Below are 17213 nucleotides of genomic sequence, written 5' to 3'. Positions count from 1 at the left end.
CTACTCGGAGGCTGAGGCAGGAGAATGGAGTGAACCCAGGAGGCGGAGCTTGCAGTGAGCAGAGATCGCGCCACTGCACTCCAGCCTGGGCGACAGGCGGGGACTCCGTCTCAAGGAAAAAAAAAAAAAAATGTGTACTCTTCCATTTCCCAAGAGCCTCCCCAAATAACTTACTTCCACAGGTTATGTAAGTTTGGTCTCTGACATGATTAGCCTATAGTCTGTGAATTTTTTTTTTTTCTTAAACAGAACCAAGTTTTAGAAAATGAAGTCAGGTTGTCAAAATCAAAACAGGCTCAGGATGTGTAGGCAGGTTAAGGCCTTTACTCAAGAATGCATTGAGTCACCGAAAAGTTAGCCTTATGCTGAAACACTAAGTGATTACAGAAGTAATCAGAGAAATGCATGGAGATTAAAGACTCACGGAAAGGCTGAGTGGCTCACACCTGTAATCCCAACACTCTGGGAGGCCGAGGCGGGTGGATCACCTGAGGTCAGGAGTTCAAGACCAGCCTGGCCAACATGGTTAAACCCCCCCTCTCTACTGAAAGTACAAAAATTAGCTGGGTGTGGTGATGGACGCCTGTAATTCCAGCTACTCAGGAGGCTGAGGCAGGAGAATCGTTTGAACCTGGGAGGTGGAGGTTGCACTGAGCCGAGATCGCACCACTGCACTCCAGCCTGGATGACAGAGCAAGACTCCATTGATTTTACTGTAGTCAGGTTTAGATTTTTTCTCTCACATCAGTGGTACACAGATGGTTAAATATTGTCCTTGAGTAACTTAAATGACTAGACAGGCAGTGTAGCTTTCTAAACGGTGACCACAGGAATATTTGGTTATGACATTGGTAAAACATAACGACAAAACTTTTAGTGACAACATGATACATTCATGGATATAGCACAGCAGGATAAAAACACAGTAAGACACGCTTACTGAGCAAAGGAAGCCACAGGCACTTCCCACCGTATCAAGAGGAACCCCAAAAAGTACACATCACACAGAGCGATTTCATTCAGCATAAGAACCGTAGGCATTGGCAGACAACTTGGGATATGAAGACAAAGGGCTGTGAAACATTTATCTCACATAAAGTTGTTATTCTGGTAACATTCTTATGAAGAAAGGTTGATTGTATAATAAAACTCCAGGGTCACTGACTGTTGTACAGAGTTCAGCTGACAGTCTCCAAGCATGCTATAAATGTGGTATTTTTTGTTTTGTTTTGGATTTTTTTTTTTTTTTTTGCTTTTGTTTTTTGTTTTTGAGGTGGAGTCTTGCTCTGTCACCCATGCTGGAGGGCACAATCTTGACTCATTGCAACTTCCGCCTCCAAGGTTCAAGCAATTCTCCTGTCTTGGCCTCCCGAGTAGCTGGGACTACAAGCGTACCCCACCACACCTGGCTCATTTTTGTATTTTCAGTAGAAATAGGATATCACCGCATTGGCCAGGCTGGTCTCAAACTCTGACCTCAAGTGATCCACCTGCTTTGGCTTCCCAAAATGCTGGAATTACAGGTGTGAGCCACTGCACCCTGCCTAATACATAGTGATTTTGAAAGGGGGAACCTCCAGAACAGACAGGCTGAGTTGTCTTACTTGAGGACACACAACAGAATTAGTCCAGCCAGGCTACAGTCCTTAGTATCTCCTAAATGTAAGCTTTATTTTATTTATTTATTTTTAAGAGACAGGGTCTCTTATACCCAAAGAAACTGCAGGTAAAAGACCAAAAAAAAAAAAAAGAGAGAGAGAGAGAGAAAGACAGGGTCTCACGCTGTTGCCCAGGCTGACGTGCAATGGCACTACAGGTGTATGCCACCAGACCTTGAAAAAAAATTTAAATTTTTTTGTAGAGATGGAGTTTCACTATGTTGCCCAGGCTGGTCTTGAACTCGTGTCCTCAAGTGATCTACCTACCTTGGCCTCCCAAAGTGCAGGGAATGGAGGCATGGGTCACTGCATCTAGCAAGCTTTTTATTTTCTCTCTGGTTCATTGTGCATGATTTTCCTCTGGGCATGAGAAGAATTGGTTTAACTCTTCCCCCCATTCTTATCCTTCCTTTCAGGTCCAACTCAAGTTTTGTCACCTTCTTTCTCAATCACTACATCCTTCCTCCCACCTTTGTCATCTCTGATAGCCCATAGTGTTTATTGCCTATACATTTTACTAAATGAAAAAAATCATAGATTACCATGAACTTCATTATGATCTTTAAAAAACATACCTTTTCTTAAACCAGGTGTGGTGGCTCAAGCCTGTAATCCCAGAAGTTTGGGAAGCTGTGGCAGTTAGATCACTTGAGGCCAGGAGTTCGAGACCAGCCTGGCCAACATGGCGAAACCGTATCTCTACTGAAAATACAAAAATGAGCTAGGCATGGTGGCAGGTGCCTGTAATCCCAGCTACTCAGGAGGCTGAGGCAGGAGAGTCACTTGAACCTGTGAGGTGGAGGTTGTAGTGAGTGGAGATCAAGCCACTGCACTCCAGCCTGGGCAATAGAGCAAGACGTTGTCTCAAAAAACAAACAACAATGACAACAACAAAATCATTTTCTTAATAGAAGAAATAAGGATTTATTTGTACCCTGAAACTATTCTTATACTTCTTTTGTTTTTACCCAAACTTGTAACATAATGCCAAACTCGTGACAACAGTCAGCAAATGGTAGTGAATGAGTGAACTAAGTCGTGTGGCTATTAGGAATCACCAACTTCTTAGTAACAATTACCTGATAAGAACGACTTTAAAAACATAGAGGTTATTTTATTTAACATTAAAAAAATAGTCTGCAAGCTGGAAGCCTGGGACTATGCAGTAATTATGCAACATCGTCCATGTCCCCAGGCTGCATCTAGGTTTTTGTTTCTCTATTCTCAGCATGCAGGGACCTACTTAAGGTTTCCTTTTGGTTGTAAAATTGCTGCTGAAGCTCCAACCATCATACCTCAGCTAAAGACGTGAAGGGAGAAGAAAGGGTAAAGGGCAAGAAGAGCACAGATGAGTCAACTGCCTTTAAAGAGCTTTCTGGAAAACCTACCCACTTGACCACTGCATACTTCTCACTGGTCACCTTTTTTGTAGGGAGTCTGATCAATGTAATCTTTAGAGAGCATATTGTCAAACTAACGAAAATTGGATTTGATTAGTGAGGAAGAAGGAAGAAGAATATAGGATGGGTATTGCCACTCTCTGCCATAAGTAGTAGTTAATGTTGCCTCCTAATGGGGTTCTGTTGCTATACCCACAAGATTAGATATTCTCCCAGTATAATGCATCTCCCAATATAATGCATCCAAATCCACGATTTGGGAGTGAGACAAGGAAGTATGAAAAGGGGTTATATCAGTCATCCTAGATAGGAATGATGAGTCAAGGATCTGGAGATGTCCAGGTAGGAGAAATCAGGTACTTCAGGACTAAATGTGACTGTGAGCTGAAGTCAGTCTTCTGGAGATTAAGAAACTAGAGCTGTTGATGTTGTTAGAAGATAAGTATTGTGGTAAAGGCATGAAACAATGAAAGAAATTGGCAGCTGTGATCTGAAGATGAAATATGGAATTTAAAATTCCAGAGGCTTAGCTGTTCCAGAGAGTAGCAAGGTTTAGGGCTCTTGAAGTGCAGCAGAACTGAAGGTCATTAGACTGGAAAGATCTATAAGCTTCCATAGCACAGAATTATATCTTGAATGTACTTTACTAGCAGTGCCAAGCACAGATGGATTTTGTTGTTGTTGTTGTACACACAATATAACTACATTTTGGAAAATAAAGGGGGGAGAATTACTAACATTCCCACCACCTACACAACTCATGTTCTCAATTGGTTGTGTTGCCTTCCACATGATGTACATAGCTGTAACCACAGTTTATATGTGTTATCTATCCTTTCAATTTAACATTATAAGTATTTTTTCAAAAGCATTCACCTATACCTTTTATGATTAATTGATGGAGCTTTAAGTGTTTCAAATAACATTTTTGAAATTCTCTAGATCACAGATCAAGATCATGTTTTTATCAACTCTTATTAACACAGTGCTCACCATCAAAAACAGGGGTTCAAGATTCCTAAGTGTGTCAGGCATGGTGGTTCATGCCTGTAATCCTAGAACTTTGGGGGGTTGAGGCAGGTGGATCACTTTGAGGTCAGGAGTTCAAAACCAGCCTGGTCAACATGGCAAACACTATCTCTACTAATAATACAAAAATTAGCTGGGCGTAGTGGTGCACACCTGTAATCCCAGCTACTCAGGATTCTGAGGCAGGAGAATTGCATAAACAGGAGGCAGAAGTTGCAGTGAGCCGAGATTGTGCCACTGCACTCCATCCTGGGCAACAGAGTGAGCGAGTGAGACTGTGTCTTAAAAAAAAAAAAAAGAAAGAAAGAAAAAATTCCCAAGTGTGTGTTTTGATTTTTGCAAATTTTGTTGGATCTTTAATTCTAATTTGAACAATGAGAATTTTTCTTTGTATGTTTTTTAAATCATTCTTGCTAGAGAAGACTGCAGAGGTTTAGCAATAGGAAAAATGAATTATTGTTCCATGAAATCAGCCAGTCTTTTAGCAAACTTAAATCTTTCCAACCCAGAGAAAGACAAGAGATGTTCTTTGATCCCAGCTAGAGAAACAATAACTGAACGAAATTTTATAACTGTATTATCTTGTGGCTGGGGTAAGGATATACAGAGTATCTTCTTAGCACTCCTCTAAGGGGAAGCCCCAGGTCTTGGGGGTTGAGGGAGTGAAGGGAGAGAGAGGAAGACAGATCCAGTGTCATCTCTGCACTTACCAGCTACAGACCTTGATTTGTACTCCAAACAACTTTATAATATTCCTAACTTCAAAGGATAGAGGAATGCAGTTAGTAAAAAAGATAAAAGCAACATATGCAATATCAAGATAAAAGAAGTCAGAAGACCATGCGTCTCTAACAGTGAGACAAAAATGAGTGATGTCCCTATTTATTCCTGATAATTTGGTTGAAGTTTCACAATGTTCTTTAGTTTCACAAAAATGAGGATCGTCATCTGTAATCTATAGTATTCCAAAATTTTTATTTAAAATACTTATCAAGACTGCTGGGTGCCGTGGCTCACACCTGTAATCCCACCACTTTGGGAGGCCCCGATGGATGGATCACTTGAGGTCAGGAGATCGAGACCAGCCTGGCCAAAATGGCAAGACCCTGTTCTCTACTAAAAATACAAAAGTTAGCTGGATGTGGTGGTGGGTACCTGTAATTCCAGTTACTCAGGAGGCTGAGGCAGGAAAATCACTAGAACCTGGAGGCCGAGGTTGCAGTGAGCTGAGATCAGGCCACTGCACTCCAGCCTGGGTGATGGAGTGAGACTCTGTTTCGAAAACAAAAACAAAACCAAAAACCCACTTATCCAGAACCCAACAATTAATCTATATTATTGTAATTATCTATGGGTTCTTCCTGCTCACTACACAGACAAAATCAATCTATTGAAATCAAGGCATTTGCAGTAGAGAGAGTTTAATTGAAATGAGGCCATCCCATAAAGGAAAACTGGAGTTACCACACAATTCAGTCTTCCTGAAGGTTCAGAAGTTAGGGGTGTTTATGGGTGATTTGGTGAGCAGGGGGCTAGGGAATGGGTGCTACTGATTGGTAGGGGCTGATATCACAGGGATGTGGAAAAATGGTCCTCATGCACTGAGTCTGCCTCTGGGTGGGGCCACAGGATCGACTGAATCGTGAGTCATAAATCTGGGGGAAGGCAGTCTGAAAAACATCTTGCAAAAAACCAATCTTAGGTTCTACAATAGTGATATTATTTATAGGAACAACTGGGGAAGTCACAAATCTTGTGACCTCTGGCAACAGGACTCCTGAGCAGTAAGGGATTATACAAACTACACCTACATTTTAGCAGAGTTCAAGTCCCTTGGATAATTTTAACCTTGTGGCCTTTCATTAGTCTTACAAAAATGGTTTAGTTTTGGGAAGGGCTATCATACTCCTTGGTTTAAGGTTAAACTATGTACTAAATTCCTCCTAAAGTTAGCTTGGACCATACCCAGGAATGACCAAGAACAGTGTGAAGGTCAGAAGCAAGATGGAGTCCACTATGTCAGGTTTCTTTTACTGTATAATTTTGCAAAGGCAGATTCATTATAACATGGAAAATGCTTACATTATAATGTTAATTTAAAATAAAATAATATGGCGGCCATGGTGACTCACACCTGTAATTCCAGCACTTTGGGAGGCTGAGGCGGGTGGATCACCTGAGGTTGGGAGTTTGAGACCAGCCTGACCAACATGGAGAAACCCGTCTCTACTAAAAATACAAAATTAGCCGGGCGTGGTGCCTGCCTGTAATCCCAGCTATTCAGGAGGCTGAGACAGGAGAATTGCTTGAAACCGGGAGGCGGAAGTTGCAGTGAAGCAAAATCCTGCCATTGCACTCCAGTCTGGGCAACAAGAGTGAGACTCTGTCTCAAAAACAATAAATAAATAAATAAATAAAAGAATAGATGATCATATATAAGTTAGGGATGCAGCTATATACATCATGTGGAAGGAGATACATCAATTGAGAGCATGAGTTGTGTAGGTGGTGGGAATGTGAGTAATTCTCCCCCTCTATTTTCCAAAATGTAGTCACATTGTTTGTACGACAAAAAGAAAATCCATCTGTGCTTGGCACTGCTAGGAAATATGTAATGCACATTCAAGATATGATTCTGTGCTATGGGAGCTTACAGAGCTTTCCTACTCTAATGGCCTTCAGCTCTGCTACAGTTAGGAAGCCAGACCCTAAACCTTGTCACTCTCTGGAACAGCTAAGCCTCTGGAATCTTAAATTCCGGATTTCATCCTCTGACCACAACTGCCATCTTTCCAGTTCTTTCATGCCTTTACCACAGTACTCGCTTTTCAACACCATCAAGAGCTCCAGCTCCTTCACTTCCCCCTAGAACACCTGATTTCTTCAGCATCCTTCCTTATACAATCTAAATTCAACTGCTATCTCACTAGCACCCTCAAATGTCTTGACACTGCTTTCTCCTGACTTACATGTACAGCAAACTCCCTACCAGGGTTCAATTCATGCATCTTTATGGGTCACCTAAAATGCTATATAAACTCCTACAAATACATGGATAGACTCCCTACAAAATTATAAGCTTTCCGTTGCAGGCCAGGCTCACTGCCACTCAATAATCTTCCTACTTTTCCCTAGCTATCTCTCCCTGTCATTTCCCACATTGGCTAGTCCACACAGTTTCTACTTCTGTACCCCATAAACATGTATTCTCCAGCATTCTGTTCTCAGTCCCTTCTCTCTCTGTTCATTCTGCTTTAACTACTCTCAGTTGAGTATCTACCTCCAAATCCCGCCTGGCCCCTGGCCCCACCCATGCATACTGCACTGGCTACTAGGATATTTTTATTCTGGGATGTCACACAGAGATCTCAGGACTAAACTCATTATATTTTAACCCAAAGACTTTGTTGTGATAGGTCCTACAGTTCAATTCTAACAGCAACTATCCAGCCACCAATTCAGAAATCTGGATGATAATTTTATTGCTTCTTCCCATTCAGCTCCTCTCACTCATCAGCATAATCATATTCTGTGAATTATTTTAGTTTTCTTTAAAATCTGTATCTCTTTTTCATGCCCATCTTTGCTGCTTTGGTCATTTCCATCATCAATGACCTGGTACAGTGGTCTCATAACCGGTCTTCTTGACTCTTGAGTTGCTTCCTCCAAACCATACTCTTCTCTCCTACCAGCTTATGAAACACAATTGTTCATATTGCTTGACCTGCTTAAAGCTCTTCGGTAAGTTCCCTCATCACTTAGCAGAAACATTTCAAATTCCCTAATGTGGCAAACAAAGCCCAATGCGATTTGAACTCAATCTTACCCGTCTCGTGTCATCTCTTGTCTCCACCAGTGTCTTGCACTCAGCCATGCTGAACATTCATTTCAACAAACGTGCCCATCTTTCACACGCCGTCACGCTGTTCCACAGCTGTTCCATTTTCTGCCGCAATCTGTTGATCTGCTAATTCACCGACTTCCCTGACCTGTAAGCAGAGTCAGGGACTTTCTCTTTCCTCTTCCCGTGGCTCTTTAATCACACTGCTATTACTGCTCTCCTCATCACCTTTTACTGTGACTGTTTCTCTTTTCGTCTCCTGCACTAGGCCGTCAGTTCCTTGAAGGCAGAAGCCATTTCTCAATCATTCTTGTGTCCCTAGTTTCTGACTACATTAATTGTCTGGAAAACAATTTTTTTTTTTTTTAAAGAAGAACATCATACTTCTGATACTGGGTCCCCATTTTGCACTTGTTTCCCTTCAATCTTTTTTTATTTTTTTGAGGCAGGGTTTCACTCCCATCGACTAGGCTAGAATGCAATGGCATGATCTTGGCTCACTGCAACCACCACCTCCTGGGCTCAAGCTGTTCTCTTGCCTCAGCCTCCCAGGTAGCTGGGACCACAGGTGCATGTCCCCATGCCCTGCTAATTTTTGTGTATTTTTGTAGAGACAGGGTTTCACCATTGTTGCCCAGGTTGGTCTTGAACTCCTGAGCTCAAGTGATCCACCAGCCTTGGCCTCCCAAAGTGCTGGGATTACAAGAGTGAGCCACTGGGCCTGGCCTCTTCAATCTTCTTGAACAAATTCTCAACACCACATGGCTCCACTCCTTTACTTCCCATTCACCTTTCCAATTCAGGGTAATTAGATTCCCAGGCTATCCACTTCCAAGAGGTGGCTCTGGGAAAGGTCAGCAGTGACTGACCTATTGCCAAACTCAGCAAACACTTTTCAGTGCTGGGCTTCTCTGATTTGTCTCATGCCTTTGACACTGGAGACTACTCTCTTCATTCTAAAGCTCTCTCTATGACACTGCACACTCCTCCAGCATCTCTAACTGTTTGGGTTTGTAAACTTCTCTTCCCTGTTGGGCTGCCATAAGGTTTAGTCCTCAGTCTACTGCTCTTGCTTTCTATACTCAATGTAGAATGTGGCCATTTATTTTTTATTTTTATTATACTTTAAGTTCTAGGGTACATGTGCACAACGTGCAGGTTTGTTATATATGTATACATGTGCCATGTTGGTGTGCTGCACCCATTAACTTGTCATTTACATTAGGTATATCTCTTAATGCTATCCCTCCCCCCTCCCTCCACCTCATGACAGGCCCTGATGTGTGATGTTCCCCTTCCTATGTCCAAGTGTTCTCATTGTTCGATTCCCACCTGTGAATGAGAACATGTGGTGTTTGGTTTTTTGTCCTTGCGATAGTTTGCTGAGAATGATGGTTTCCAGCTTCTTCCATGTCCCTACAAAGGACATGAACTCATCCTTTTTTATGGCTGCATAGTATTCCATGGTATATATGTGCCACATTTTCTTAATCCAGTCTATCATTGATGGACATTTGGGTTGGTTCCAAGTCTTTGCTATTGTGAATAGTGCTGAATGCAGCCATTTATCACAAAGTCACAGTGTGATTTATCCCAGTGGTTTTAATTACCACTTACATTCTTGTAAGTCTCCAGACTATATCCAGCCCTTACCTCTCATCTGAACTCCAGAGCTGAATGTCCAGTTGTCCAGTGGACATATATCTATTTGTATGTTCCATAATTTCCTGAAACACAAGTGCAAAGTGACGTAATCATCTGCCCTTTGGCCTTTCCTCGCTACAGTCTAACTCCATTGCACCCCACTGTAGGCTCCTTCTTTTTTTTTTTTATTTATTTATTTAGAGACGGGGCCTTGCCATGTTGTCCAGTGTGGTCGCAAACTCCTAGACTCAAGCGATCCACCCGCCTTGGCCTCCCAAAGTGTTAGGATTACAGGAGTGAGCCATGGCACCTGACCACCTTCTGAATTTCTTATGTAAACCCTGTATTAGGCCATTCTTGCATTCCTATAAAGCTATCATATAAGCAGATGTTATTATTCTTTGGCCCTCTCAAAAGTCAACAAGAAAAATGTCTTGAGCATCCCCCAAAAAACTGTTGTCATGACCATTGCTCTTGACCAGTTCACGTTTGCTTTGACTGGACAACTTTCAACTCTTGGTAGCCATTGCTTTGATTGTGTTTTGTCTTCAGGATTGCACTGGTAAACCGTGTTTCATCCCCTGTTACAATTCTTTAAAGAAATGCTTCAGGATCTTGATCCTACTTGTTTAAAATTTCCATTGAAAGCTCAGCTATTGTCTGCAGCTGATCTGGACACAACAGTTTTGGCACTCATCAAATGGAAAGTTTGCTGAACCTTGATTTTTCAGTCAGAATTATGTAAGCTGAAATGATCAAGATGTCTATGGTGTTGACTATTGTTTCTGCTGTAATTGTCAGTCCTCTTCATCTTCAACATTGTCTCGTCTCTTAAAATGAATTATCGGGTCAGGTGTGGTGGCTCACATCTGTAATCCCAGCAGTTTAGAAGACTGAGGCCAGAGGATTGCTGGAGCCTGGGAATTTGAGACCAGCCTGAACAGCATGGCAAAACCCTATCTCTAAAAAGAAATGTAAAAACTTGCTGGGTGTGGTGACATGCACCTGCAGTCCCACTACTCAGGGAGTTGAGGTGGGAGGATTGTTTGAGCCCAGTAGTTTGAGGCTGCAGTGAGCCCTAATTGTACCACTCTATCCTGGGTGACAGAGCAAGACTCTGTCTCAAAACAAAAACATAAAAAGGGTTATCTATTTGAAAACTGCTGATTTTTGGGGGGCATTCTCCCCATATTTTTGTAAAGCTTGAATAATTTCACCAGTCTTCTACCCAAGCTTCACTGTAAATTTGATGTTTGTTCTTGCTTCAATTTTAGTAGAATTCATGCTGCTCCGATAGGAACTCTTTTCAGTCTGACATCCTGTCTTTCTTATTGCCTCAAACTAGATCCTGTTTAGACATGTTATAACAAGTTAGTGGAAGTTTACTTTGTTTCAAAAATCTTATAAAATCCATGCATAGTTTCTTCATAATACACATATTCCAGGAACTTTTTGAAGACCCCTCATATTTTCCATCACTTGTATCATACTGGGAAATGTAAATATGGATAGTTAAAGAAGTTCTCAAGGTTCCTGCCTATGGTACACTCTTAGGAAAATTGGTAAACCATGTATTATGATTATATGTTCCCTGGTAGACAGTGATTAAGTACTGGGCTGTATTTATATTAATTGAAAAAGGGTAAAATACTAGGAAAAATATACTACTTGTCCATATTACATTTAGGGTTTTGAAGGACGACAAGTTTGACTGTGGGAAAAGGTAAAAGGCGTCAGTGCAGAAGGCACTAATTTTACTAAAATAAAGAGATTTTAGCTATTAAACTTGCCATAAGGGCATAGCTAATCATAAATTAATTCTTAGCATGGTGGCCAAGACAGGTTTTTTTTTGTTTTTTTATTATAGGATATATCATAGTTTCTGTTTATAGCATACAAAGGAAACAGATATATTTAAATGTAATTCAGGCTGGGCACAGTGTTTCAGGCCTGTAATCCCAGCACTTTGGGAGGCCAAGATGGGAGGGTCCACAAGCCCAAGGAGGTGGAGACCAGCCTGGGCAACATGATGAAACCTCATCTCTACGAACATTACAAAAATTAGCTGGAGGCGGTGTAGTGGCTCAAACCTGTCCCAGCACTTTGGGAGGCGAGGCAGGTGAGATCAAGGTCAGGAGATCCCGAGACCATCCTGGCAGTACAAATGAAACCCGTCTCTACTAAAATATACAAAAAAACTAGCAGGCGGTGGCGGTGCCACGTAGTCCCAGCCTTCTTTCGGGAGGCTGAGGCAGGAGAATGGCGTAAACCTGGGGGCGGAGCTGCAGTGATGAGCTGAGATCCGACCACTGCACTCCAACCCGGGCTACAGAGCAGACTCGATCTCAAAAAAAAAAAAAAAATTAGCTGGGCATGGTGGCACACACCTGTAGTCTCAGCTACTCTGGAGGCTGAGATGGGAGAATCATTTGAGCCTGGGAAGTTAAGACTGGAATCAGCAGTGATTATGTCTGCACTCCAGCTTGGGTGACGTTATAAATAAAGTTTTGGTGCCTCAAAAGAAATAGCACTCGAATATAAAATTTTCTTCTTTCTTCTCAGCAAGGATATTTACTTCTACAGAAGGGTACGCCCTCACAGATGGAGCAATGGTGAGTGCACACCTGGACAAGGAGGAAGGGTTCTTGTTCCCTGATGCATGGCCCCTGCTGCTGTGTCATTACCCTATTGGCTGAGTTGGGCACAGGCTAAACTAATTCTGATTGGCTAATAATTTAAAAGAGAGTGACAGGGTGAGTAGTTTGGCGGGAGAAAATGGTTAAGGCAGAGCAGGGAAATCAGAATGAGTCAGAAGGGTGGAGGAGGGCCAGAGTCAGGGCAGAGCAGATAATTGGAATGAGTCAGGGTGGAGCAGGTAATCAAAAAAGGTTGCTTTATGAGGAAGTTAAGTTTAAAAGTAGAAGGCAAAGAATTGAACATATTGACATATTGATTCTTTGAAGAGAAATTTAGAATTCATATCTAACAGTGACAGAGTGAGACCCTGCCTCAAATGAATAAATGAATGAATGAATAAAAACAATATGTGCACATAAAAAATAAGTAATACGGAATTACACAAATTAAAAAGTGAAAGTCCTCCATTATCCCATTCTCCACAATGTGACTCCTCAGAAATAGTCACCATTAAGAGTTTGGTGTATATCTGGGAGAATGCGCGAATGTGTATTGCATCCTTTAGTGATATCCTTTCTTTATAATGTTGATGAGAGGAAAATTGCTTCCTTCCCAGTTGGAGAAACTGTGTGGAGTTTGCATGTTCGTGAGTTTTCTCCAGTTACTCTGATTTCCTCCTACATGCCAAAGATGTGCATATGAGGTGAATTCTGTGTCTAGATTGTCCCAGTGTGAGTGAGTGTGGGTCTGTGTGAGTGTGCCTTAGGACAGAATGGTGTCCTATCCAGGACTGCTTCCTGACTTGTGCCCTGAGCTGTCAGGATAGGCTCTGGCCATCTGAGATGTTGAACTGAAATAAGCAGGTTGGAAAAAGAATGAATGAATGAACACAAATTATTGTAAAATGAAAAGTTGTGAAGTATCCAATAATCATACAAATGCATAATAATAAATGACATGGGTGAAAGCGCTCAGTTAGTCCACCACATTGGTTATTTGTTTTTGAACCGCATGGTGGGAGGAGGGGCTCCTTAGAATTTTTGCTCGACAAACTTTTATTCCTTGATTTTTTCTGCCACCATTACCGCAATTGCTAATAGAGGACTTTCACTTTTTTATTTGTATAATTCTGTATTACTTATTTTTTATGTGCACATATTGCTTTTATTTATTTATTCATTCATTCATTTATTCATTTGAGGCAGGATCTCACTCTGTCACTGATACACAATACATTAGGTAAATAATTATCTTTTTTGTTGTTGTTTTCATTTTTTATGTTACAACAAGAACATATAAATAATTTTCTTGTTTTTATTAATCTTTCTTAAATGTATGAAAGGCAAATAAAAGCCGGAGACCACAATTCACTATGCCAAAAGGAAAAGAATCAAGCTGAAAGCTGAGTTATGCAAGAAGCTGCCTTTTGTTTTGTTCCTAAGCAGAGCGCTACAGATAAAAGGTTAAATATCTGCACAGGTAGCTACTCTATGTTCACTTTTTCTTATGCAAAGTGTCAATTTACTGAGCGAGTACATAGTTCACTATTTTCCTACCTGCTCCTTTTCTCTTGCAACATGTGGATTCAGTGATGTGACCATACCCTCCCTCTTTCCCCTCCAGCCTGCTTCTCCTCTTTAAATACCGAAGCCCTCAAAATCATCTTTGAAGAAAGGCACAGACCTGTCTCCCAGACACTTCCTTAACCTTGGAAAAATAAACTTTTAAATTGATTGAGACCTGTCTCAGATACTTTTGGGTTTACAAATATATCACCTTTATTTCAATGTTTAATATTATAAGTTTGGGGTCTTTATTTGGAAGTTTGGTGATATTTTTGTGACCAATGAAGGAAATCAAAATTATTTCATCTCAAAATATTGCTTCCTAGTATAAAGCGTATTTTGAATTAAAGCCCCTTAAAAGATCAATAGACACTGGGAGAGAATTTTCTTCCATCTACATAAAGACCTGATGGATCTATCAATGAGAACAATTGTTTGACTTTCCTCTCCCTGTTATCTCATTATCTACTGCAGAAAAGAAGACTGAAGAATGTAACCTCACCTGAATGAACCCTTTCACAAGATCATGTCTGTCTCTGGGGCTCATTGAATTTCGAAAAAGAACCGTTTACAACTTAATCTCTATTCTCTGTTCATTCTACCTAGTAATCATTTATGGCCCGTCAACAGCATTACCTATATTCCCCATCTCCTCCCTCTCGTCTGAAAAGAGGCTATCCAAGCTTTCGTACCCCATTGGTTGGGGTGGTAGGGGTGATCACTGTGTGGTTCTCTCCCGTGCATGTGGTTATATGCCCTTTCCCCCATTAATCTGCCTTTGGTCTGTTGGTTTATTTTAGTGAAACTTCAGAGGGTACAGGGGTAAGTTTTCTCTTAGCCCCTACATCAGAAATATGCCATAGGAACTTAACTCTTGTTTATGTCAATTAGCCTACGGTAAAAATGGCTTCATTGCCATTTCGCTTCAAGTCGCAGTTTCCAAGAACCTATTGACGATGTTAAGTGAGGACTTACTGTTTGTATTTATAACAAAACTGTGAATATGATACATAAATATGGATGATGAGTTTCACTGTGAAATTTCTCAAGCTAATGTAGACAGATATGAAAAGCTCTCCTCTCACTCATCCTTCTGTTCAGTTGAATCTCCTGTGTACATAACAGCAAGGAGCCGGGGTTATTGCTAGGATATTGGCAGCTTTCTTTTTTCTTCTTTCCCACAGACTTCCTAGGAGAACACCATGAGATCCTATGTTCCTCTGGAAGTTTACCTTCTTTTGAAAGTACTGATATCTCCTCATATTGTAGCAGAGTTGGAAAGAATTCTTATTTTCCTCTTTTTATATCTTGGGTCTCCATATTCATGTCACATTTAGATTTGCTGCTTTCATTAGCTCACATCACTTTTAATTTAATAACAACAAGGCATCAGAAAGTTTCTGCTTCTTAGAATGCTGCTAGTATTTCTCTTTCAATTTGTTTGTATCTGTCATAACTTGTGCTGTCTCCCATGCAAATACTGAGCTGTATTTCCTGTGTAGATGATAGTAAAAGGCCGCAGTTATTACTGCAGAAATGATTAAGAATAGATTTAAGAAAGAACGTCAGATTTTTAGGCTTGTAAAACCATTGAACATGGTATCTGTTTCCTTCGAGAATTCTAGAACATAGAAAGTTTGAACATGTAAGATTAGAAATCATCCAATCCCGTTTTACTGAAGCTGAATTTTTAACAGCACAGCAGAATAATCTAATATGCAGACACAAACTAGATCAGAACTGTGGGTGGCTTAGACTAAAATGCATTTAGAGACAAGAATCTGGACAGATATATTTGGATAAGTAGATTCAGTGATTTGATGACAAGACCTGGACTAAGTCCCTTGTATTAAGAGGGCAAACATTATTGCTGCTTTTTAATGTTTCCAGCAATTGGACAGACACTAGCCAATATAAAATTATGCCAGTTATGTACATACATTTATCAAAATAGAGTTAACATAGCTGGTGTCGACAAAAAGAGTCGTACTCTGTAAAATATTTGAAAAGATTTATTCTGAGCCAAATATGAGTGATCATGACCCATGACACAGCCCTTAAGAGGTTCTGAGAACATGTGCCCAAGGTGGTTGGGGCATAGCTTGGTAGCTTGGTTTTACACATTTTAGAGAGGCATGAGACATCAATCAAACACATTTAAGAAATACATTGGTTTGGTCCAGAAAGGCAGGACAACTCAGTGGTCGTGGGGGAGCTTCCAGGCTATAGGTGAATTTAAACATTTTCTGGTAGACAATTGGTTGAGTTTGTCTAAAGACCTGAGATTGATAGAAAGGGAATGTTCAGGCTAAGATTGTGAAGAACAAAGTTCTTTTGAAGTCTTATAGTGGCTGTCCTTAGAGACAATAGATGACAAATGTTTCCTATTTAGATCTTAATCGCTTTAGGATTGGAAGCGTCTGGAAGAAAAAGATCCAGCTATGTTAATAGAGATTCTTTACAGATGCAAATTTTCCCCCACAAAGAACAGCTTTGCAGGGGCCATTTCAAAATCTGGCAAAGAAACATGTTTTGGGGTAAAATACTTTTATTTTCTTGCTTGTCTCATAATGTTATGCCAGAGTCAGGTTGGAAAATAAGTATTGATATACCCAGTTAAATAAAACCCCTCTGATGAGAATTTACGATTTGTAGGGCATGACCTCCCAGACCTCTTAGATAGGAGTTTGGGCAAGATAAAAACTCAAAGGTTAGTTCCTCATTGGGATTTTTCAATTTAGGAGTTATAAATTTAGATTTTTTCAGGCTTAAATTAAAACATGGTCTTTAATCACAGACAACCACTGGTTTTTTTTCTAAAAAATAAAGGACCGGCCGGGCGCGGTGGCTCAAGCCTGTAATCCCAGCACTTTGGGAGGCCGAGACGGGCGGATCACAAGGTCAGGAGATCGACACCATCCTGGCGAACCCGGTGAAACCCCGTCTCTACTAAAAAATACAAAAAACTAGCCGGGTGAGGTGGCGGGCGCCTGTAGTCCCAGCTACTTGGGAGGCTGAGGCAGGAGAATGGCGTGAACCCGGGAGGCGGAGCTTGCAGTGAGCTGAGATCTGGCCACTGCACTCCAGCCTGGGTGACAGAGCGAGACCCCGTCTCAAAAAAAAAAAATAAAATAAAATAAAAATAAAGGACCAACTAGGCAAATATAGTGGAGAACTTCTGTCTCTCAAGCAAAAACATTAAATAAAAGCAAACTGGCTGGATGGTGCGCACGTGACTCCGTAGTCCTAGCCAGTAGGAGGCTGAGCTGGGAGGACCCTGAGCCCAGGAGCCTGGAGCACGCAGTGAGCCATGATTGCAACCACCTCAATCCAGTCCGGATGACGCATGAACCCGCCGCAGCCAAGGAAGGAAGGAAGGAAGGAAGGAAGGAAGGAAGGAAGGAAGGAAAGAAAAGAAAAGAAAGAGAGGGTGAGAGAG

At 41.1% G+C, this 17213-nt stretch overlaps 1 long non-coding RNA gene across 1 annotated transcript in view; it reads left to right on the top strand.

Annotated features, from left to right (window-relative positions):
• LOC108580931 overlaps positions 1–15856 on the top strand; it is a 53028-nt gene extending 37172 nt beyond the window's left edge. Inside the window, exons 2-3 of the long non-coding RNA XR_004176025.1 lie at positions 12135–12184; positions 13552–15856. This is a non-coding gene — a long non-coding RNA (uncharacterized LOC108580931). The remainder of the gene's footprint in view (positions 1–12134; positions 12185–13551) is intronic.
• Positions 15857–17213: the final 1357 nt, after the last annotated feature.

The sequence above is a fragment of the Papio anubis genome, chromosome 9 (genome assembly GCF_008728515.1).
Source record: "Papio anubis isolate 15944 chromosome 9, Panubis1.0, whole genome shotgun sequence".
NCBI classification, from domain to species: domain Eukaryota; kingdom Metazoa; phylum Chordata; class Mammalia; order Primates; family Cercopithecidae; genus Papio; species Papio anubis.
This window is presented reverse-complemented; position numbering and strand designations above follow the sequence as displayed.